We start from the raw sequence: 21,457 nt of genomic DNA on the forward strand, positions 1-21,457 counted from the left end.
CATATAGCCTATTAACAATTCTATGCCTCAATAATGCCATTATCAATGGCTAAAATACCTTTATATATCAACGTCAACAACTATGCCCTTACACATATACACAATCCGACAAGGCTAACAAAATAATATACCAAAACGTGAGCCGACAAGACAAAAGACATCTACTATACATGACTGTCTAGGAGCCTCTAAGAAGAGTATGGATATCATCATAAGGATGGGACAAGGCCCCGCCATGCCCATACATATACAAAAAAGTACCAACGACGACTGCCGACTCAGAATCAAGCGGAGCCTCTGCATTCTACGAGCAAGGATCCATGGGTCAAGTCTATCTCCCGTCCACTCGCGGGAATGACGCAGCGTCTACAAATAAAAGGACGTCAGTACGAATAATGTCCTGAGTATGTAAAGCATAATCAACAACGTAATAGAAGCATGAGAAATAATATAAGATAGAAAAGTCATGGAATGAAAGAGCCATTTATACCTCTGGCGACGTTCATCATATTTACTTACCCTCTTTCTAATAGGAGACTTCCATTTCATACATTTATACATATAGTAGTATCATACCCGACCATAAAGGTTCAATATCTTGCATACTCGACCATGATAAGGTTCGGTGTTATACATAGCTAGCCCTACCAAGGCTCAGTGTCATCCGTACCCAACTGCAGTGGTGTGCGCGTGATAGATATCATACCCGGCCATATAAGCTCGGTGTTCTTAGTAGTCATACTTTAGTATATAAATATATATACATAGGAGTACATTTATATCCTCAACATCATCATCATCATTTTCATTATATCCTTCCTTAGAGGATCAACTATCATAGGATGGGACCAATGGTATCGTGAGAATATCAAGATCATGAGCTTTAGTGATTTTAGGAATGAAATCATCATGGAAGATACTATGGATTCCACATGAGGGTATACATCAATGGGATCATGCCTTAAGAAAGAAGGGTTAGCCTTACATACCTCTTTGTCCTCTTAACTACTTAACGTTCACCGCCTAAGCTTGAGAAATCTACATTTAAAAGGATTCATACCATGGTTAAGTCTTAGAGACACTCTTAAATTCAAACTAGAATAGTTCATGAGCTAACGGAAATTGGGCAGCATTTCCCCTATTTCATCTACTTCTACCAAATTCCAAAACAACTCCCAATCAACAATGACATTATCAACAATACCACAATCAAGAGACTTCATTCAAGTTAAGCATCATTCAATCCCCACAACTCCTCTCAAGATCACTAATAATAATAATCTCAACACACTTCATATACACTTACACACAATACTTCCTCAACATCATTAGACTCACCCACAACAAAGTTATACTCATAACATGCCAAGAATATCAATTCAGGTTAACATATAGCTCAAAATGTCCTCAATTTCCTACTTGAACTCCATTTTCATTTTTCTTCCTTCCCCCACATGGTATAACAATCAAACAACCTCAACCATAGGTAGAAGATGTAAAAACTTACCTTAATCTCACAAGAACAAGTCTTGAATCAACTTACTCCACCAAAGTGAAAAATCCTAACATCAACACCCAAGGAAAACATGAGCTCCACAAGCCCTAGCAAGCTTCTTAGCACTTGAACCTCTTCATTCTTTTTGATTTTCTTGGGTTTTCGCTTGGATTAGTTATAGACCTTGAGAGAGGGTTTTAGAGAGCTCAAGGATCTGTTTTGGGGAAATAATGAGTCTAAATGAAGTGGGACAAAATATATAAAGCGTGACTTAAAAACCTGACGGCAATTTTGCGCCCACTTTGACGGGCCGTCAAAATTCCTACGGGCCGTCAAAATGCTTCGTCAAACTGCCCAGTCAAACATGGCTCACTGTGATTGTTTTACACTGGGAAGATCCAATTTGACGGGCCGCAGGAATTTCTGTGGTCCGTCAAAGTGCCCAGCTTTGCATAGCTCACTGTAACCGTTATACGGTGGTGCTCCACCATTTGACGGGCCATCAAATATCCTACGGTCCGTCAAAGTGCCATCTTCCGATAAGTCTCTCCTTTCGATTCGTTTGACTCCCAATCCCAGGAACCTTCTTGGCACTTGCATAACACTTCATTAACCATACAAGAGGCCCCATAGCCCCTCCTCAAGACATTACTAAATAAATATTAGCTCAATTATAGCAAAAACCTTTCCAAACATGACTTACATCTCACTTCCTTCAACGAACTTAGTTCCACATACTCATATGACTTCAAAATCCTATGGTACACACTTTAAGCTATCTAATACTTTCCTTAATCTCGTAAGGACTTCTTATTCACCTTAAGCTCGAATTAGTCTACTCTCAATGCAATAAGTCCGAAATCTTAGAGGTGTAACATTCTTCCCCCCCTAGAAACATTTGTCCTCGAATGTTTAACTTTTGGGGATTCTACAAAAATTTCGCTAGAGTTTGCCCTGTAATATGGCACTACCATCCTGTCACAGCAACCCAAAATATATCACCTCACAGGGCTACAACAACAACATCAACAACCATGGCCACACACGACCAAGAAAACATCGAAGAAAGCATTACATACCTGGGGGCAACGGCATCTTTGCCTGAGTCTACTCTAAAGGTGGAAATAAATGCGGGTACCTAAACTTCATGTCTTCTTCCACTTCCCAGGTCATTTCCTCTCTGTTATTATTTCTCCATAAGACTTAAACTGAAGCTACATCTTTAGTTCTGAGTCTCTGTGCTTGCCTATCTAGAATGGCAATGGAATATTCTTTGTAGGATAATTGCTCAGTGACTTGAACATCATCTACCGGTACAACTCTAGAAGGATCTTCGATACACTTACGACATGGAAACTGGATGGACTGACTCCAAATCCGAAGGTAGATCTAATTCATAAGCCACTTGCACTACTAAAAAAACGGGAAAAACCGACGATGAAAACCGACGGACCGCGTCGGTTTTTTTAATGAATCGACGGGAAACCGACCCTTTATGGTCTGTCGATTTTCATAGCCTCGCTTTTTGGAAACCGACGGACTGCGTCGGTTACGTAGTCCGTTGGGTTTTATCCAATAATTTTAAAAAATTAAAAATTAAAAAAACAGACGGACTGAGTCAGTTTTTTTAATTTATGATTTTTTATCTTATATAAAAATAATATATATTTTATGAAAAACCGAGGCACTGCGTCGGTTTTTTCATAAAATTTAAGAATTAATTTCCAGAAAACCGACGGACTGAGTCGGTTTTCCATCGGTTTTCTGGAAAATTTGCAAAATTAATTTCCAGAAAACCGACGGACTACGTCAGTTTCTTTTCGTCTTTCTCGGAAAATTTCCCGCATGCAATTCAAGCATTTTCTCAGTACCCACACCGTACGTAAACCAAAGCACCAAAAAGTCGCTCAAAACTAGCATTAAAATGCTCCAAATCAATTCTAAAAAGAGCTACAACACATAAAATCACCTAAGTAATAATAAAACACATCAAACACTATCTAAACACATCAAATACGATCTAAATAGACCTTCAAAGTTCGTAAATATTTAAATGTCCAACCAAAAGTACCATTAACTAGTTTTAACATAAGTCCATTATTAAATCCAAACTACTACAATCGATCATCCTAAGGACCGGCTACGTAATCACCGTCATCATTATCTTCCGGGTCCTGGGAGGGAAGGGGGCACACCAAATGGTCCGCATGCAATGTGGCTTTTAACTTGTGTCATGAGCGATTCAAGGCTCGCTTTTATGGTGTTACTTTCCTCAACTCTTTTTGCCTCACCTCCCGCCCACTTTCCTATTAAGTTCAAAGAATTTGCCGCGCCATATCCGCGACCCGAACACCCTCAACTCCCTCAGCCTTGTCGAGAAGACCCTTCACCTCGCAATCCCGACCGAAGGCGACAAAGTTGTTCCTCGGGGGCCTAGACCGTACGCTCACCTCCTTTTGTACTCCTCCAACCGCTCTACACCAAAAATCTATCTCTAATTTCGGTGGAGGACGGTCGATGCTCAAAGCCGAGTCATCGTACCGGTCCACATCATCCATAAATTGCGTCTGTATATTAAAAAAAATGTAACTTAGTATATAACGAATATATCATAATTAAACTTATACATAATTACTTAAATAATAAAATTATCACTTACATAGGAATTACGAGCCCTGTCCTCAACCCATACGGTCGGATCCGACTCATGCTTCTTTTGTGTGGGTCTTTAGGAATAGCTCAGCTCGATCCCCGAGTTGGCATCTCTGGTTTCGTAGCTTTTTTCTCGCAAAAAAAAAAAAAAAAAAAAAAAGAAGTTAAATATAAAATTAATAACTAAATAATGATATATTGATCGTAGGTAACTTTAAAAGTATAAAATTACTTACCATTGTCCTAGCCACATGCTCGACTTCGCACCCGCAGTGCAAAGAGCCACCTTTCGGGATGCACGGCGCCTTTGCCTCGCTCGTACTTAGCGATAAACTCGGAGTTTGCCAATATGCTTTAAGTTTCTCCCATCGTCTCGCCGTTTAGCCATTTGGGCATCTTCACATAAGTTCTAGCCCTCGAAAACCAATCGACAACCTTGCACTCCCCTTCTCTCTCAAAGTTTGCAAGAACCCTATCATTGTCCATCGGATCCCATGTACAATACATCTGTAAATCAAATAGCTAATGTTAGATGATTTATATAAAAGTAAATTCAAGTTATGAAATGTATAATAAGATGCATACGTTAAACTCTCTAAACATAGCCTGTCGAGTATCATATGGGATTTCACCCCATGAAGTATAAAAATGATCGCCATAAAGCATCCGAACAACATCTAGCAAGACTTTTGTAGTGTCGTGATTTGGATAGAACCTGCAGTTAAAAAATTTAATGCATATTAGATTAAGATGAAAAAAAAACTTTAGAAAAACTTAATAAAAGACAATCTTACCCAACTCCTCGTGCACGATGAAAATCCGACCCATCGCATCTCTATCTTCCGTATGTAAACCATGATATATCAAGTTCAGACAGAGCCGGTGCAAAGGTGGAGCAGGTGTGCAAGGTGTGCAGGAGGACGAAGATGGGTCCGAGACCGGTCGGGATGGCCGACTGTGCTCGTAGTCGTTATCTCTAAGGCGCAAATTAGATACACTCGGAGGTGTACCATTTGGAGAAGGAGAAGTGAGACAAAGGTCGGTGTTAGGAGATCCGCCATACGGCGGGTACACATAGGTATAGGTATAGAAAGAGGATAGGTAAATGATGCCGCCGAGGTGGTGCTCGCCGAAAGACCCACCGACCTGCATCGTCCAGATAAGAGCTGTGCATAAAGAGTAGACTGAGACATGGAGCTAACGGAATGGACTTACTACTAGTAGCCGTAGGATCTATAGTCTCTTATCTTTTCTTACTAGTACCTCCAAACTTCTCTACCTCTACTCTCTACCTCTACCTTGATCACTACCACCCTCGCATATCCGCATACATAAAATTAATAACTCAATAATGATATATTGATCGTAGGTAAAAATTTAACAAGTATAGAATTGTGTTATTATCAAGTATAGAACAAACTAACATGCAACTAGCTATCCTCCCACTCATCCTCACTTGTTTCATTTTCATCAGATGATTCTTCCTCATCTCTTGTTTCAGGTCCATCGGTCGATTCTTCCTCAACATTTTCTATGATAGTTACATCATTTTCATCAACTTCTTCTAATATGTGTGAGGATGTTCCACTATTTTCTAACTCTCGTGTCAACCGTTTGATGAACAATCGGGTACATCATTTTGATACGCCACATCTAATGCATTATCGACCTTAATCCTCCCACAAAGCTAGTCTTTATAACCACCCACCAATCAGCCTTATCCCTACGTAAAGGATATGGAGCATAATACACTTGCTTAGCATTTTGTGCAATTATAAAGGGATCATAGCGATTGTATTGTCTTGTGTGTTTGATTTCAATTACATTATGTTGACGATTCACCTTGTACACTTTTTGGCTTGGATCAAACCACTTGCACCGAAATAATGTTATCTTCTTCTTAGGGCAACCTGGATACTTAAGTTGTATGATCTCCTGCAAGACAATCGTAATAATCAATAGTTACACCGCTACCATCAGCATCGCCTTTAATGCACACTCCACTATTATTCGTCTTCTTATATTGAGAAACTTCTTCGGTTTGATACTTGTAGCTATTAACAATGTACTTTTTCATTGTCCTAACTTCATTGCCTATATATTTCACAAATTGGGAATGTTCTCCTGTATGATAAACCTATATAATAAGGAGGAAAATTAAAATTCAATAACTTTTATGTATCCTACATTTAATTGAAATTATGCAATGAATTTCCACACCACAAAATCGTACGACGACGGGAAAACTTAGAATATATGGCTTCATCGCCTCAAGTTCTACGAAGTAACCGTCGATATATGCAAGACTTTCATTAGTTTCACTCGAATTAGCTACCCATTTAATTCAAGAATATAATTCGACACTCTCCAATATATACTTGAATTTGGTGGCAATTGAGCAAAACATGTCACGGTCGATTGCCTCTCCATACTACTCGGGGTTCATTTTGGAGGCGTTTTAGTAACCTCGTCCGGTTGATTAAATATGGACATTGGTGGGCTAGTTAGGATCAACCCCACCCTTATCATTACGGTTGGGCCTATTTCTTCTACGACACTTGCTCTCCGAAATAATATGAACAGAAATGCGTTGTTTTCTTTGCAAGATACGCTTCACAAATAGATCCTTCAATCTTAGATCTCTGCTTAGCCAATTTTTTGCATTTGCCAATGGTCATGCACACATGTTTAATATCAATAGGAACAGTAATTAGTTAACAAAATACTGTTAAAGAAAAAGCTAGTAAGTTTGGTTACTTACCTCTCGAAAGGATACATTCACCTAGTTTGGACCGGGCCTCCAAGGCGCGCCTCTTGTACAAGATGAATGGGAAGATGTTCCATCACATCAAAAAATCCACATGGAAAGATCTTCTCGAGCTTAGTTGTAATGATCGGTATATTCGTTCCATTCTTTGAAGGTTTTCTACCGTCAAAGTGTTAGAACATAAATCCTTGAGGAACAAACTTATCTCTGTGATTGGTTTCCATATTCTTTCCGGTAGGCGGCTAAATTCAATAGGAATCAAAGTTTCCATGAAAACATGGCAATCATGACTTTTCATACCAATCAATTTTCCTTCATTCATATCAAAGACGCTTGTCAAAATTAGACGCATACCCTTACCTCGGGCATCCGCAAATTCTTAACCCATTGACAAATCAAGTCGTTTCTCCTCCAAAGTGAATGAAAAACTAGCCTTGGGCTTGAACACTTTATTATTCGCTAACTCTTGCAAGTTCAATTCAGGGCGCCTACAATATTCCTTTAGGTCCAATCTAGCTTTTGGATTATCTTTTGTCTTGCCTTTAACATCCATAAAAGTGTTGAACAAATTATCAAAGTAATTTTTTTCAATATGCATCACATCAAGATTATGCTATAGAAGATTATCCTTCCAATACGGTAACTCCCAGAATATGCTCTGTTTAGTCCAATTATGTTCAACACCATAACCAGGTAGTCTATAAGAGGCAACTTTTGTGACCTTAGGCAAGTGACAAACCCTCCCCCAAAATTCTTCTCCTGATAATGTTCGAGGTGGGAGATCATTTTCAGTTTTATTCTTTCTAAATGCTTGTTTCATTTTCCTGAATTAGTGATCCATAGGCAAGGATTGATGATGACAATCAAATCATGAATTTTTGTGGCCATGTTTTAAAGTGAAAGCGTTACTAGTTTCCATGCAATGAGGACAAGCAAGTTTCCAGCAGTCATCCAACCAGATAACATCCCATACGCAGGAAAATCGTTAATAGTCCACATCAAAGAAGCACGCATATTGAAATTGCTCTTAGTTGATATATCATATGTCACTACACCTTCACACCACAATTTTTTTGACTCATCAATCAAAGGTTGTAGATAGACATCAATCAAAACTTTTGGATTACGAGGACCAGGGATAACACAATTTAGGAATACATAGGGACTTGTCATACACATCTCAGGCGGTAGATTATATGGAGTAAGAAATACGAGCCAACAAGAATAGGGTGCAGCCGAATGAAACAGTATGGTGTGAAACCATCCGCACACAATCCCAAACGAATGTTTCTTGGTTCACTAGCAAAATCAGGATAAGTTCTATCAAAATGTTTCCACGCTTCTCCATCTGATGGATGACACATAACACCAGGTGGCCTTCTATTTTCGCTGTGCCATCTCATGTGAGGAGCATAATTCGGCGATGCAAACAACCTCTTTAACCTAGGTATAATAGGTAAATAATGCATCACCTTAATTGGAACCGTCTTCCCACTAGGTGTCTGTTTATAACGCGCATGTCCACATATTTTACATTCATTTAAATCAGCATCTTGCTTATAGAACAACATACAACCGTTTGGACAACAATGAATTCTATCATACGACAATCCTAATTTGGAAACCAATCTCTTTGCTTCATAGTAACTCTTAGGTATGTCGAATTCTGGACTAACTAGTTCCCCTACAAGCTTAATCATTGAGTCCATAGCAACCCAAAGAACAATTCAATCGATACGATTTGATGTTAATCATTCTAAACAAATGTACAACTTAGAATGCCGACTCCCTACCCAAAGTGGACGACTAGCCTCTTCACAATTCTTGATAGAAGCGCATTGCTTCTTCATTGTGAGGTTCCTCAAAATTTTGCTTAGGTTCAAACCTGCATCGTGCGCCAAAAGCATCATTAACCATATCATTAACTCTATCATATTGGACATGACTATATTCCCCGCGACACACTACTTTCTACCGACAACCATATTGTAAAATATACCATTGACCCCATCCTCTCTATGATCGGACCCAAACATAATATTTCTCGCTTAAATCCATGACTATATAAATGAACCCTAACCGCTTCCGGTTTCAAATACTTCATACACCGGCAATGAGAACAAGGACACCTAATTACCCCTTCATTTTGAAAAGGGTGAAGTGTCATTACATGTGTGATAAACCCATCAACACCTTCAACAAATTCATCATGTACACCCACACGATTACTATTATTCATATTATACATCCACATACGATCCATCTACAAAAATATACCCATAAATTATTGAGGTTATAGAAATATATTATAACTTAAGAATTCTAACTTAAAATATAACTTAAGAAAACACAATCCCAACCACTTCTAACTTTGAATTCTCAATAACAATTCTAACTTTAATAATTTATAAATTCTAACTTTAATATAATTTTGAAAAGCACAATCCCAACCAATTCTAACTTTGAATTCTCAATAACAATTCTAACTTTAATAACTTATGGATTCTAACTTTAATTCTAAAAATTGAAAAGTAAATCTAGTCAAATAAAGTCTACATTTTAGTTTTGAGGTTATAGAAATATTATAACTTAATAATTCTAACATAACTTAATAATTCTAACTTTGAAAAGCACAATTCCAACCAATTCTAAAAATTGAAAAGTAAATCTAGAGAAATAAAATCTACATTTTAGTATTGAGGTTATAGAAATACTATAACTTAACAATCTCAACCAATTCTAATTTGGAATGATCAATAACAATTCTAATAACTTATGGAATTCTAACAAAAAGCACAATCCAATAAAAAAAAACAAAAAAAAAACTAGTCAAATAATTAAAGTATACATTTTTGCACATATTCAACATCAGTAATATTACAAAGAATGATAACTAAGCTAACACAAATACATTGAGAAAGAACATGAAATATAGCACAATCTCAAGCCAAAAAAAAAAAAAAATGACAACTAAACTAGTCAAATAAAGTTTACATTTTTTTTCACAAATTCAACATTAATAACATTGCAATGATGTTTAACAAAGCTAAATAGATTAGCATTAGGCCTAAAATCTACAAATAAAACTAAAATTGAAAGAATTTTAAAAGCCCAAATTTAAGAGAAACTAACCTCAATTAATTAACTTCAAAACGGGTCTGGGGTTGGTGGGGACGAGCTGCGCAGGCGGCGGCGCTGGGTGGCGGGGAATGGGCGGCGGGGCTGGGCGGGGGGGAGGGGGCGGCGGGTAGCTAGGGGTTGAGGAGAATGGGAGTTTAATTGGGAAGAGGAGAAGAAATGGGTATGAAAACCCGTCTGGAATGTTTTTAAAGAAAAACCGACGGACAAAACCGACCCTGTCCGTCGATTTTTCCCGCACGTTTGACCAGATTTGACCCAAAAATAAAAATAAAATTAAAAAAAAGGAAACCGACTCTGTCCGTCGGTTTCCTAAAAAAAAATTGTTTATTATTTTTTTAAAAAACAAATTGAATTGCATATTATTTAAAATATTTTTAAAAATAAAGCCGACGTCGTCCATCGGTTTTATATTAATTTTTTTTTTTAATAAAACCGACGTGGGACGTCGATTTTTTTTGGTGGATATATATTTTCAAAATTCTGCCAAAAAAACCGACGTCGTCCGTCGGTTTTCTAATTAAAATAATTAAAAAAAAATTAGAAATGTAAAAAACCGACGTAGGGAGTCGGTTTTCAGTTCGTTTTTTAAATCGACGCTATTTTTTGTCCGTCGATTTTTGGCAGTTTTTTAGTAGTGTTGGCCTACCTTACGTACAATCTCATAAGGTCCAATATATCGAGGACTAAGCTTGCCCTTTTTGCCAAATCTCATGACGCCCTTCATTGGCGACACCTTCAAGAATATCTAATCTTTCACTTGAAACTCTAAGTGCCTTCGACAATTATCTGCATAGGATTTCTGACGACTCTGAGCTGTTAATAACCAATCCTGTATGAGCTTGACTTTCTCTATAGCTTGCTGGATCAAGTCTGGCCCTATCAGTTTAGCCTCCCCTACTTCGAACCACCCAATAGGCGATCTGCACTTGCACCCATACAAAGCCTCATACGGGGCCATTTGGATGCTAGAATGATAACTATTGTTATACGCAAATTCAATAAGAGGTGAGTGATCATCCCAACTACCTCCAAAATCCAATACACATGCCCGTAGCATGTGCTCTAGAGTCTGAATGGTACGCTCAGCTTGCCCATCTGTCTGTGGATGAAATGTTGTACTAAGACTCACTTGAGTCCCCAAACCTTCTTGAAAAGACTTCCAGAAATTTGTGATAAACTGTGTCCCTCTATCGAAAATAATAGATACTGGAACACCATGGAGTCGCACTATCTCTTTGACATAGAGCCTTGCATAATCTTTGGCTACATATGTAGTCCTAACTGGTAGGAAGTGAGCTGACTTCGTAAGTCTATCCACAATTACCCATATAGAATCATATTTATGCCTAGAATGAGGCAAGCTTGTCATGAAGTCCATATTAATCACTTCCTATTTCCAAGTTGGAATTTCCATAGCTTGCAACAATCCACCGGGCTTTTGATGCTCAATTTTCACTTGCTGACAATTAGGACATTGGGCCACGAACTCCGCTATGTCTTTCTTCATTCCATTCCACCAATATATGGATTTAAGATCATGATACATTTTCGTTGCTCCTGGGTGAACAAAATAATGGGAACAATGGGCTTCTCTCAATATTTGGTGGCGTAATCTTGTGGCATCTGGAACACATAACCTACCTCAGCATCGGAAAACTCCATCTCCAGAAATCTCAAATGATGACTTCTTCTTCTGAGGAAGTGTATCCCTGTAATGAACTACATGGGATCTTCGTACTGGCGCTCTTTCACTTCAACCACTAGTGACGACTGCTGAATTCTGAATGGTAGCTCCCACATTGCCTGAGTCCACTACCCGAACTCTTAGGCTAGCTAATTGCTGGAGCTCACGAGCTAACTCTCTTTTCTCTGGCTGAACATCACATAAACTTCCCATAGATCTACGGCTAAGAGCATCAGCCACAACATTCGCCTTCCCGGGATGATATAGGATGTTAACATCATAATCTTTCAATAACTCCAACCATTGCCGTTATCATAAATTCAATTTTTTCTGCTTGAAAATATACTGAAGGCTCTTGTGATCCATATAGATATCCACATGGACATCATACAAATAGTGTCTCCATATCTTCAATGCATGAATCATCGTAGCTAACTCAAGATCATGGGTTGGATAATTTTTCTCATGTTTTCGCAACTGCCTTGAAGCATACACAATCACCTTATCATGTTGCATCAACACACACCCTAATCCAACGCCTGAAGCATTATAATAGATAACATAGCCTTCCGATCCCTCTGGAAGTGTCAGGACTGGGGCAGAAGTTAATCTATTCTTTAACTCTTGAAAACTACGTTCACAAACATCCGTCCATTGGAATTTAGCTGATTTTTGAGTTAGCTTTTTCAATAATGCAGAAATAGAAGAAAAGCCCTCTACAAATCTTCTGTAGTAACCTGCTAAGCCCAGAAAACTATGAACCTCCAAAGGCGTTGTAGGCCTTGGCCATGTCTTCACGGCCTCAATCTTCTGGGTATCCACCCGAATACCATCGGCTGAAATAATATGCCCCAAAAAGGTCATCGAATTCAACCAAAACTCGCACTTTGAAAATTTTGCAAATAGCTCTCGAGTTTGGAGAACTCTAAGGACAGTACGTAAATGATCCGCATGTTCTGCCTCGGACCGAGAATACACCAGGATATCGTCAATGAACACAATAACAAATAAATCTAAGAAAGACCTGAACACATTGTTCAACAAATCCATGAATACTGCCGGTGCATTAGTTAGCCCAAACGACATTACCCGGAACTCGAAATGACCATATCTTGTTCTGAAGGTCGTCTTAGGAATATCTTCCTCCCTTACTCTCACCTGATGATACCCGAAACTCAAATCTATTTTTGAAAACCATCTGGCACCCTACAATTGATCAAATAAATCATCAATCCTTGGAAGCGGATATTTGTTCTTGATCGTCACCTTATTCAGTTGCCCATAGTCAATGCACATTCGCAAGGAGCCATCTTTCTTCCTTACAACAACGGGTGCTCCCCACGGGGATGAACTAGGCCTTATGAAGCCTTTCTCAAGCAAGTCCTTCAATTCTCTCAACTCTTCGAGAGCCATTCTATTAGGAGGAATAGATATGAGTTTAGTATCCAGTAGCACATCAATAGCAAAATCAATCTCCCTCTCTGGAGAAAGGACTGGAAGCTCATCCGGGAATACATCTGGAAACTCATTCACTATTGGGACAGACTAAAGAGTTGGCTATTCGACTTCTATATCTTGAACCCGGACTAAATGGTAAATACAACTTTTTGCAATCATTTTCCTTGCCTTGAGATAGGAAATAAACCTACCTCTCGGAGACGCCGTATTTCCCTTCCATTCCAAAACTGGTTCTCCCGGAAACTGAAAGCGAACTATCCTCATTCTACAATCAACATTGGCATAGCAAGAAGCCAACCAGTCCATGCCCATAATAACATCAAAGTCCACCATTTTCAACTCATGTAAATCAGCCATAGTATGATGATCACAAATCACGACTATACAATTTCTATATACTCGACTAGCTATTATCGGTTCACCAACGGGTATCGATACCTCGAAAGGTTTAATTGACTCCGGTTTCAACCCAAATCGACCAGCAATATAAGGAGTAACATATGACAATGTGGAGCCCAGATCTATCAAAGCATATACATCATGAGAAAATATCGATAATATACCTGTGACGACATCAGGGGAAGACTCAAGATTCTATCGCCCAGCTAATGCATAAATACGGTCTTTGAGGGCCACTAGAACTAGGAGCTCCTCCTTTACCTCTACCATGGCTGACTGGCGTTTGTGAACCTTGCCCTAGAGGGCGTATAGATGACGAAGAACCAGTCACTGACCCTAAGGGTTGGGCCCTACCCCTACCACCAATTGAGGGGAAGTCACGCATGATATAGCTTGGCCGACCACATGTATAGCAAACATCTGAGCCTAATCGACACTGGCCCCAATGTAACTTTATGCACTGAGAACATCGTGGCATGGGTGGCCTTGCTTGACCCGAGTCACCTCTGAAATGAGAACCTGAAGCCCTAAAACTCTTACTCGGCCCAGAGTGAGTAGATCTATCAAATCTCTGGCTCGTAAATCGCGGAGGCGCGCTAGTCATGGGATGGCCTGAATGCCTAGAAAACTGCTGTCTTTTCCCTCCTCTAAACTCACCAATTGGACCCGAAGATCTAGCTCTCTTGTGATAACCTTTGTCAAGCTCACGCTCACCTCTTTGCGATTGTTGGCTTTCCTTCAAATTCTGGGCATGGGCTTGAATGCGAGAAATATCCATATTGTCCTGAAGGGACGCAGTCAAGCACTTATCCATCAAATGTGGCCCTAAGCCACTCACAAATCGGTGCACTCGATCACCCATATCCGCTACCATGGCCGGAGCATACCTAGCCAAAGAATTGAAGCGGAGACTATACTCTAAGGCACTCATACTTCCTTGCCTAAGATTCAAGAACTTGTCGGCTCTAGCCCGCCGAACCTCAGGGGGTAAGTAATGTCAAAGGAAAGCATCAATAAATTCTTGCCATACCGGGGGAGGTGCATTAACTCCCCTAGAAGACAACCACATCGTATACCAATGAACCGCAATAACCCGCAACCTATACGATGCTAACTCCACCGATTCAACATCGAAAGCATGCATTAACCGAAGTGTCCTCTGCATTCCATCAATAAAGTTTTGAGGGTCCTCATCCGGCTTTGACCTGAAGAACTCCGGAGGGTTCAAGCTAATAAAATCACGAGCTCTTGCACTAACCGCCCTATCACCATGACCCATTCCTTGTCGATGGGCCTGAGCGGCAACCAATTGAGTCAACTATTGAATGGCCTCTTTTTATCTCTTGGCCCGAAACCTCTGGTGGAGGAGCTGGGGGTGCTGGAGCTGGGGATGAGGCTCCCTTATGCTCCTCAGAAATAGGTAATGAGTGAGAGGACTGAGATTGAGCTACATTCTGGGACTCACCTTCCTCTACAGCCGTTGGCGGTACTCTTTCAGCCCACTTTTCTGCCACTGTCTTGCCCCTTTGGGCTGCTGTAGCTTTCCTCTTTATAGGCATTTCTGAAATACATAATACACGATTAAAAGAAAAGAAATCCTTATATCATGGCTATATCGCACGATCTTATGAAGAGAGAAGGTCATTCATTCCTAAAATGCCCACAGCCTTCTGTTTATAAGTGTGGCAGACAACACACCCATAAACAAGACTCTACTGGACACGGCTCGTAGACACACCCTAGGACGGAACTGCTCTGATACCACTTTTGTCACAACCCAACCAGAGGGCCATGACGGGCGCCCGGAGCTAACCCACCGGGCACCTCTCATCGTACATTCACATTCATCTCTAGGTGAGCCACATGGCCTATTAACAATTCTATGCCTCAATAATTCCATTTTCAATAGCTAAAACACCTTTATATATCAACGTCAACAACTATGCCCTTACACATATACACAATCCGATAAGGCTAACAACATAATATACCAAAACGTGAGCCGACAAGACAAAAGATTTCTACTATACATGACTGTCTATAAGCCTCTAAGAAGAGTATGAATATCATCATCAGGACGGGACAGGGCCCCGCCATGCCTATACATATACAAAAAAAAGTACCAAGAGCTGCAGCTTCGAATCAAATGGAGCTCCTCTATGTAGTCTCTGAGCAAGCAGTCTATGGGTGAAGTCTGTCTCCCTATCCACTAGCGGGCATGACGCTGTATCCATTAATAAAAGGACGTCAGTACGAATAATGTATTGAGTATGTAAAGCATAATCAACAACATAATAAAAGCATGAGAAATAATATAAGATAGAAAAGTCATGGAATGAAAGAGACATTTATACCTCTGGCGACGTTCATCATATTTTCTTACCCTCTTTCTAATGGGAAACTTCCATTTCATACATTTAAACATATAGCAGTATCATACCCGACAATAGAGATTCAGTGTCTTCCATGCCCGACCATCATAAGGTTCGGTCTTATACATAGCTAGTCCTACCAAGGCTCAGTGTCATCTGTACCCAACTGCAGTGGTGCGTGCGCGATAGATATCATACCCGACCATATAAGCTCGGTGTTCTTAGTAGTCATACTTTAATATATAAATATAAATACATATGAGTACATATATATCCTCAACATCATCATCATCATCATTTTCATTATATCCTTCCTTAGAGGATCAACTATCATAGGATGGGACCAATGGTATCGTGAGAATATCAAGATCATGAGCTTTAGTGATTCTAGGAATGAAATCATCATGGAAGATATTAAGGATTCCACATGAGGGTATACATTAATGGGATCATGCCTTAAGAAAGAAGGGCAAGCCTTACATACCTCTTTGTCCTCTTAACTACTTAACGTTCACTGCCCAAGCTTGAGAAATCTACATTTAAAAGGATTCAGGCCATGGTTAAGTCCTAGAGACACTCTTAAATTCAAATTAGAATAGTTCATGAGCTAACGGAAATTGGGCAGCATTTCCCCTATTTCATCTACTTCTACCAAATTCCAAAACAACTCCCAATCAATGATGACATTATCAACAATACCACAATCAAGAGACTTCATTCATGTTAAGCATCATTCAATCCCCGCAACTCCTCTCAAGATCACTAATAATAATCTCAACACACTTCATATACACTTACATACAATACTTCTTCAACATCATTAGACTCACCCACAACAAGGTTATACTCATAACATGCCAAGAATATCAATTCAAGTTAACATATAGCTCAAAATATCCTCAAATTCCTACTTGAACTCCATTTTCATTTTTCTTCCTTCACCCGCATGGTATAACAATGAAACAACCTCAACCATATGTAGAAGATGTAAAAACTTACCTTAATCTCACAAGAACAAGTCTTGAATCAACTTACTCCACCAAAGTGAAAAACCCTAACATCAACACCCAAGGAAAACATGAGCTCCACAAGCCCTATCAAGCTTCTTAGCACTTGAACCCCTTAATTCTTTTGGATTTTCTTGGGTTTTGGCTTGGATTAGTTTATAGACCTAGAAAGAGGGTTTTGGAGAGCTCAAGGATCTGTTTTTGAGGAAATAATGAGTCTAAATGAAGTGGGACAAAATATATAAAGCGTGACTTAAAAACCCAACGGGCAATTCTGCGCCCACTTTGACGGGCCGTCAAAATTCCTACGGGCCGTCAAAATGCTTCGTCAAACTTCTCAGTCAAACATGGCTCACTGTAACTGTTTTACGCTAGGAAGATACAATTTGACGGGCTGCAGGAATTTCTGCGGTCCGTCAAACTGCCTAACTTTGCACAGCTCACTGTAACCGTTATACGGTGGTGCTCCACCATTGACGGGCCATCAAATATCCTACGGTTCGTCAAAGTGCCATCTTCCGATAAGTTGCTCCTTTCGATTCGTTTGACTCCCAATCCTTACGAAACCTTCTTGGCACTTGCATAACACTTCATTGACCATACAAGATGCCCCATAGCCCCTCCTGAAGACATTACTAAATAAATATTAGCTCAATTATAGCGAAAATCTTTCCAAACATGACTTACATCTCACTTCCTTCAACGAACTTAGTTCCACATACTCATATGACTTCAAAATCCTATGGTACACACTTTAAGCTATCTAATACTTTCCTTAATCTCGTAAGGACTTCTTATTCACCTTAAGCTCGCATTAGTCTACTCTCAATGCAATAAGTCCGAAATCTCAGAGGTGTAACACCAACCTCTCCTCAAGCCCTCGTCCACCACCGCGATTGATTTCAATTGAAATCGATATCTCGGTCACCCGTCCTCATCTATTCTTCATCAAGTTTTATAGCTTTTAGTTATTTCATCTCCTTAGAAAAATCTTTCTTTTGCAATTCTTATCAATGCGGTAATATGCAATGTCGCTAAATATTCACACCTATTCCGACTCAGATCAAGGGCAGGTAATCATGAAGGTTAGTGGCGTACGCAGGATTTTGAGTAAGCAGTGTAACATATTAAAAGAAAACAAATAATAAATATTATAACTTCATATTAAAGAAACAAAAAATAAATAAAATGAATAGATTTTTAATACAACTCTTATCTATGAGTTTTTTATTTTTTTGAAATGTATTCTGAATAATCTCAATAAAACTAATACTAAACACTTTTTTATATAGGGTACCAAACTATCACTAAAAATCATTATTCATTTTCTTTGGCAAATCATTCTTAAACAATTTCATTGGTCTAAAGAAAAAAACTGAAAGGAAAAAAAAGTAGCACAACAACCTAAACTCCAAAAAAAAGTAGCACAACACCCTAAACACCACATACTTTAGTTTTGCAAATCTCGATAATCAACGTATGAGTCTTTGGACTAATTGGTTCATTGCTTTATTATCTTAATAGAGGTCAGCAGTTTGAACCTGGACAACATATTCTTCTCTAAACGAGGATTTTTTCAAAAAACACCAAAAATGATGCTGCTGAGCTTCGATCTCACTACCTCTAGGTTTAAATGAAGCAACTAACCAATTGTGTTATGCGGTTCTTTATGTGAAGCAATGCCACTTTCTTCTATCTATCTCCTATTTTTGTCTTTATCTTTTAAATTATATATACTTATGTAGTAAAAAAAATCGCCGAAGCAGTGTTACGTGACACCCCTCGAACTAAGGTAAATCCGCCCCTGATGAAGATCGCTCCTCTACTACAACATACATTGTGTTTTAAGGCTCCAAACAAATCTCATGGAGTTCTAAGAAGCAAAGGATTGTTGCTTGTTCATCCACAAAAGCTGAATATCGTTCTATTGCTTCAACTTTAACTGAAGTTTATTAGTTTAGTAATTTGCTTAAGTATCTATCACTCTTTCCCAAGGAATCGCCAGTTATCTATGACAATCTTGGCATGACCTATGTGTGTGCTAGCCTTGTTTTTCATCCGAAATGAAGCACATCGAGATTGACTATCATTTTGTTTGAAATCCATATCAACAAGGCCTTTTGCATGTTTCACCCCGAGAGCAGCTGGTTGATCTTCTCACCAAGCCCCTTCCAAAAGCTCGATTCGGAGAACCAAGGTCCAAGATTGGTATATCGGACTAGTCTACCATCTTTGGGGGGGGGGGGGCATATTAGTGATATCTTTTGATTAATACTACGATATCTTTTGAATCATCTTCCATATTTTATTATCTCTACCATTGGTTTATTTTTTTAATTATGATTAGGAGAAGATCACAATTTTTAATTAGTTGACTCTTTCCTTATTAGCTGGCCGTTTGCTCTTGTATAAATCCACATTCATATAATATAGCAGAACTCTTCTCTCCAGCAGTAAAGTTCCACATCGACTATCCTTTAAACTTACCATTAAATTTCATTTAGACACTTGAACAACGACTTGTTCCAACTGAATATCTGAACAAATAATAAAGTGTTTTTAAAAGACACTTTCGGTTCAAATTTTGGAAAAACTTTTGAGCGTGTTCTGAAGCGTCTATTAGGTAGTTAAGTTAACCACATAAAATATGTCATCTCCTTTAATTATACACATCAGCCTCAATTGGAACATGCTTGAGTTTTTACGGCTTATTGAGGCTAATGCGTGTAACTAAAGGAGGTGACATATTTTAAGTGGTTAACTTATCTATATAATGGGCACTTGAAAATACACGCAAAACTTCTTCCAAATTTGAATGGGAAAATACATAACCCCCCCCCCCCCCCCAACGTATATTCGGATTAATTATGACGCACCCAACTTTTGCGGGCGATCTATTACCCCCCTGGCCTTATTTTTTCTGTATGTGACGCAATCAAAATTTGATGCCCAGTTGCACAGTGGAGAGTGTTGCACACTCTCCGCCACATTGGCGCCAGGTCAGTGCCACGTCGTCGTCTTCGTCTTCGTCTTCTTCTTCTTCTTCTTCTTCTTCTTCTTCTTCTTCTTCTTCTTCTTCTTCATTTCAAGAAATCAATCAACCCATTTTCCTCCATTAACACACACATATTCAATTTCATCAATCCTAAAAAGCTTATTTTCAAGAAATCAACCAACCCATATTCTTCTCCATTAACACACATTCAACCCATTTTCTTCCTCCATTAACACACACACATTCAATTTTATCATCAATCATACATATCTTTTCAAGAAATCAACCAACTCATTTCTTCCTCCATTAACACACGCACGTTCAACCCGTTTTCTTCCTCATTAACACACACATTGAAGAATCCTTGATCCATTTGAAGAGCGTCAGTTCGTGCAATTTCTTCATTGTTTATTTTGAAGAAATAACGATATAAACAATGAAAGGCGAGTTCGTGTAATAAATATTTTTGAGCAACGGTTCATTTTGAAGAAATGCGTTCGTAATTTTTTCATTGTTTGTTTTGAAGAAAATAAACAATATAAACAATGAAGGACAGTTCGTGCAATAAATATTTTTGAGCAACCAGTCCATTTGAAGGGCAGTTCGTGCAATTTCTTCATTGTCTATTTTGAAGAAAATGGGTTGAGTGTGTGTGTATTAATAGAGGAATAAAATGGGTTGAATGTGTGTGTGTTAATGGAGGAAGAATATGGGTTGGTTGATTTCTTGAAAAGATATTTATGATTGATGAAAGAAATTGAATGTGTGTGTGTGTTAATGGAGGAAGAAAATGGGTTGAATGTGTGTTGTTAATGGAGGAAGAAAATGGGTTGAATGTGTGTGTGTGTGTGTGTTAACGGAGGAAGAAAATGGGTTGAATGTGTGTGTGTTAATGGAGGAAAAAAATGGGTTGATGGATTTCTTGAAATGAAGAAGAAGAAGAAGGGTTTAGTGATGAAGAAGACAAAATTAATGGAGGATTTAATGGTTAATTAGTGTAAATATAATTAATAAAGAAAAATCAAATGAAAAAGAAAGGAAAAGTGGCAATGTCGTGGCGCGTGACGCAGCACCAATGTGTGGCGGAGAGTGTGCAACACTCTTCATACTGTGCATCAAATTTTGATTGTGCCAATCGGTAAAAAAAAATGTACAAAAATGCTGAAAAAAAAGCCGGGGGGTAATAGGTCGCCGCAAAGGTTGGGTGCGATCATAATTAATCAAGTATACGTTGGGGTTTTTTATTGTATATTCCCAATTTGAATTGAAAGGTTGTAGCAAACTGCTTTATCGTGTTCCAGTGTTGAGTGGAACGAGTCATTATTCGAATATCTAAATAAAATTTTCTGAAAAATGTAAGGAATTATCGATGTATTAAACCTTTATTTCGACATTGTCACAACTCATAAGTGTACACATTTTAACTTGGACACTTTTTATGAATTGATGGTAATCGGGTGACCACGTCAGACTTTCGGACATCTTGC

The 21,457-nt window shown here is 38.8% G+C and overlaps 1 pseudogene; it reads left to right on the forward strand.

The window, feature by feature from the left end:
* The window catches only part of LOC132038122 (transcription factor MYB13-like), a 78,776-nt pseudogene that overhangs the window by 56,510 nt on the left and 809 nt on the right, over nucleotides 1-21,457 (forward strand).

The sequence above is a fragment of the Lycium ferocissimum genome, chromosome 11, assembly GCF_029784015.1.
Source record: "Lycium ferocissimum isolate CSIRO_LF1 chromosome 11, AGI_CSIRO_Lferr_CH_V1, whole genome shotgun sequence".
NCBI classification, from domain to species: domain Eukaryota; kingdom Viridiplantae; phylum Streptophyta; class Magnoliopsida; order Solanales; family Solanaceae; genus Lycium; species Lycium ferocissimum.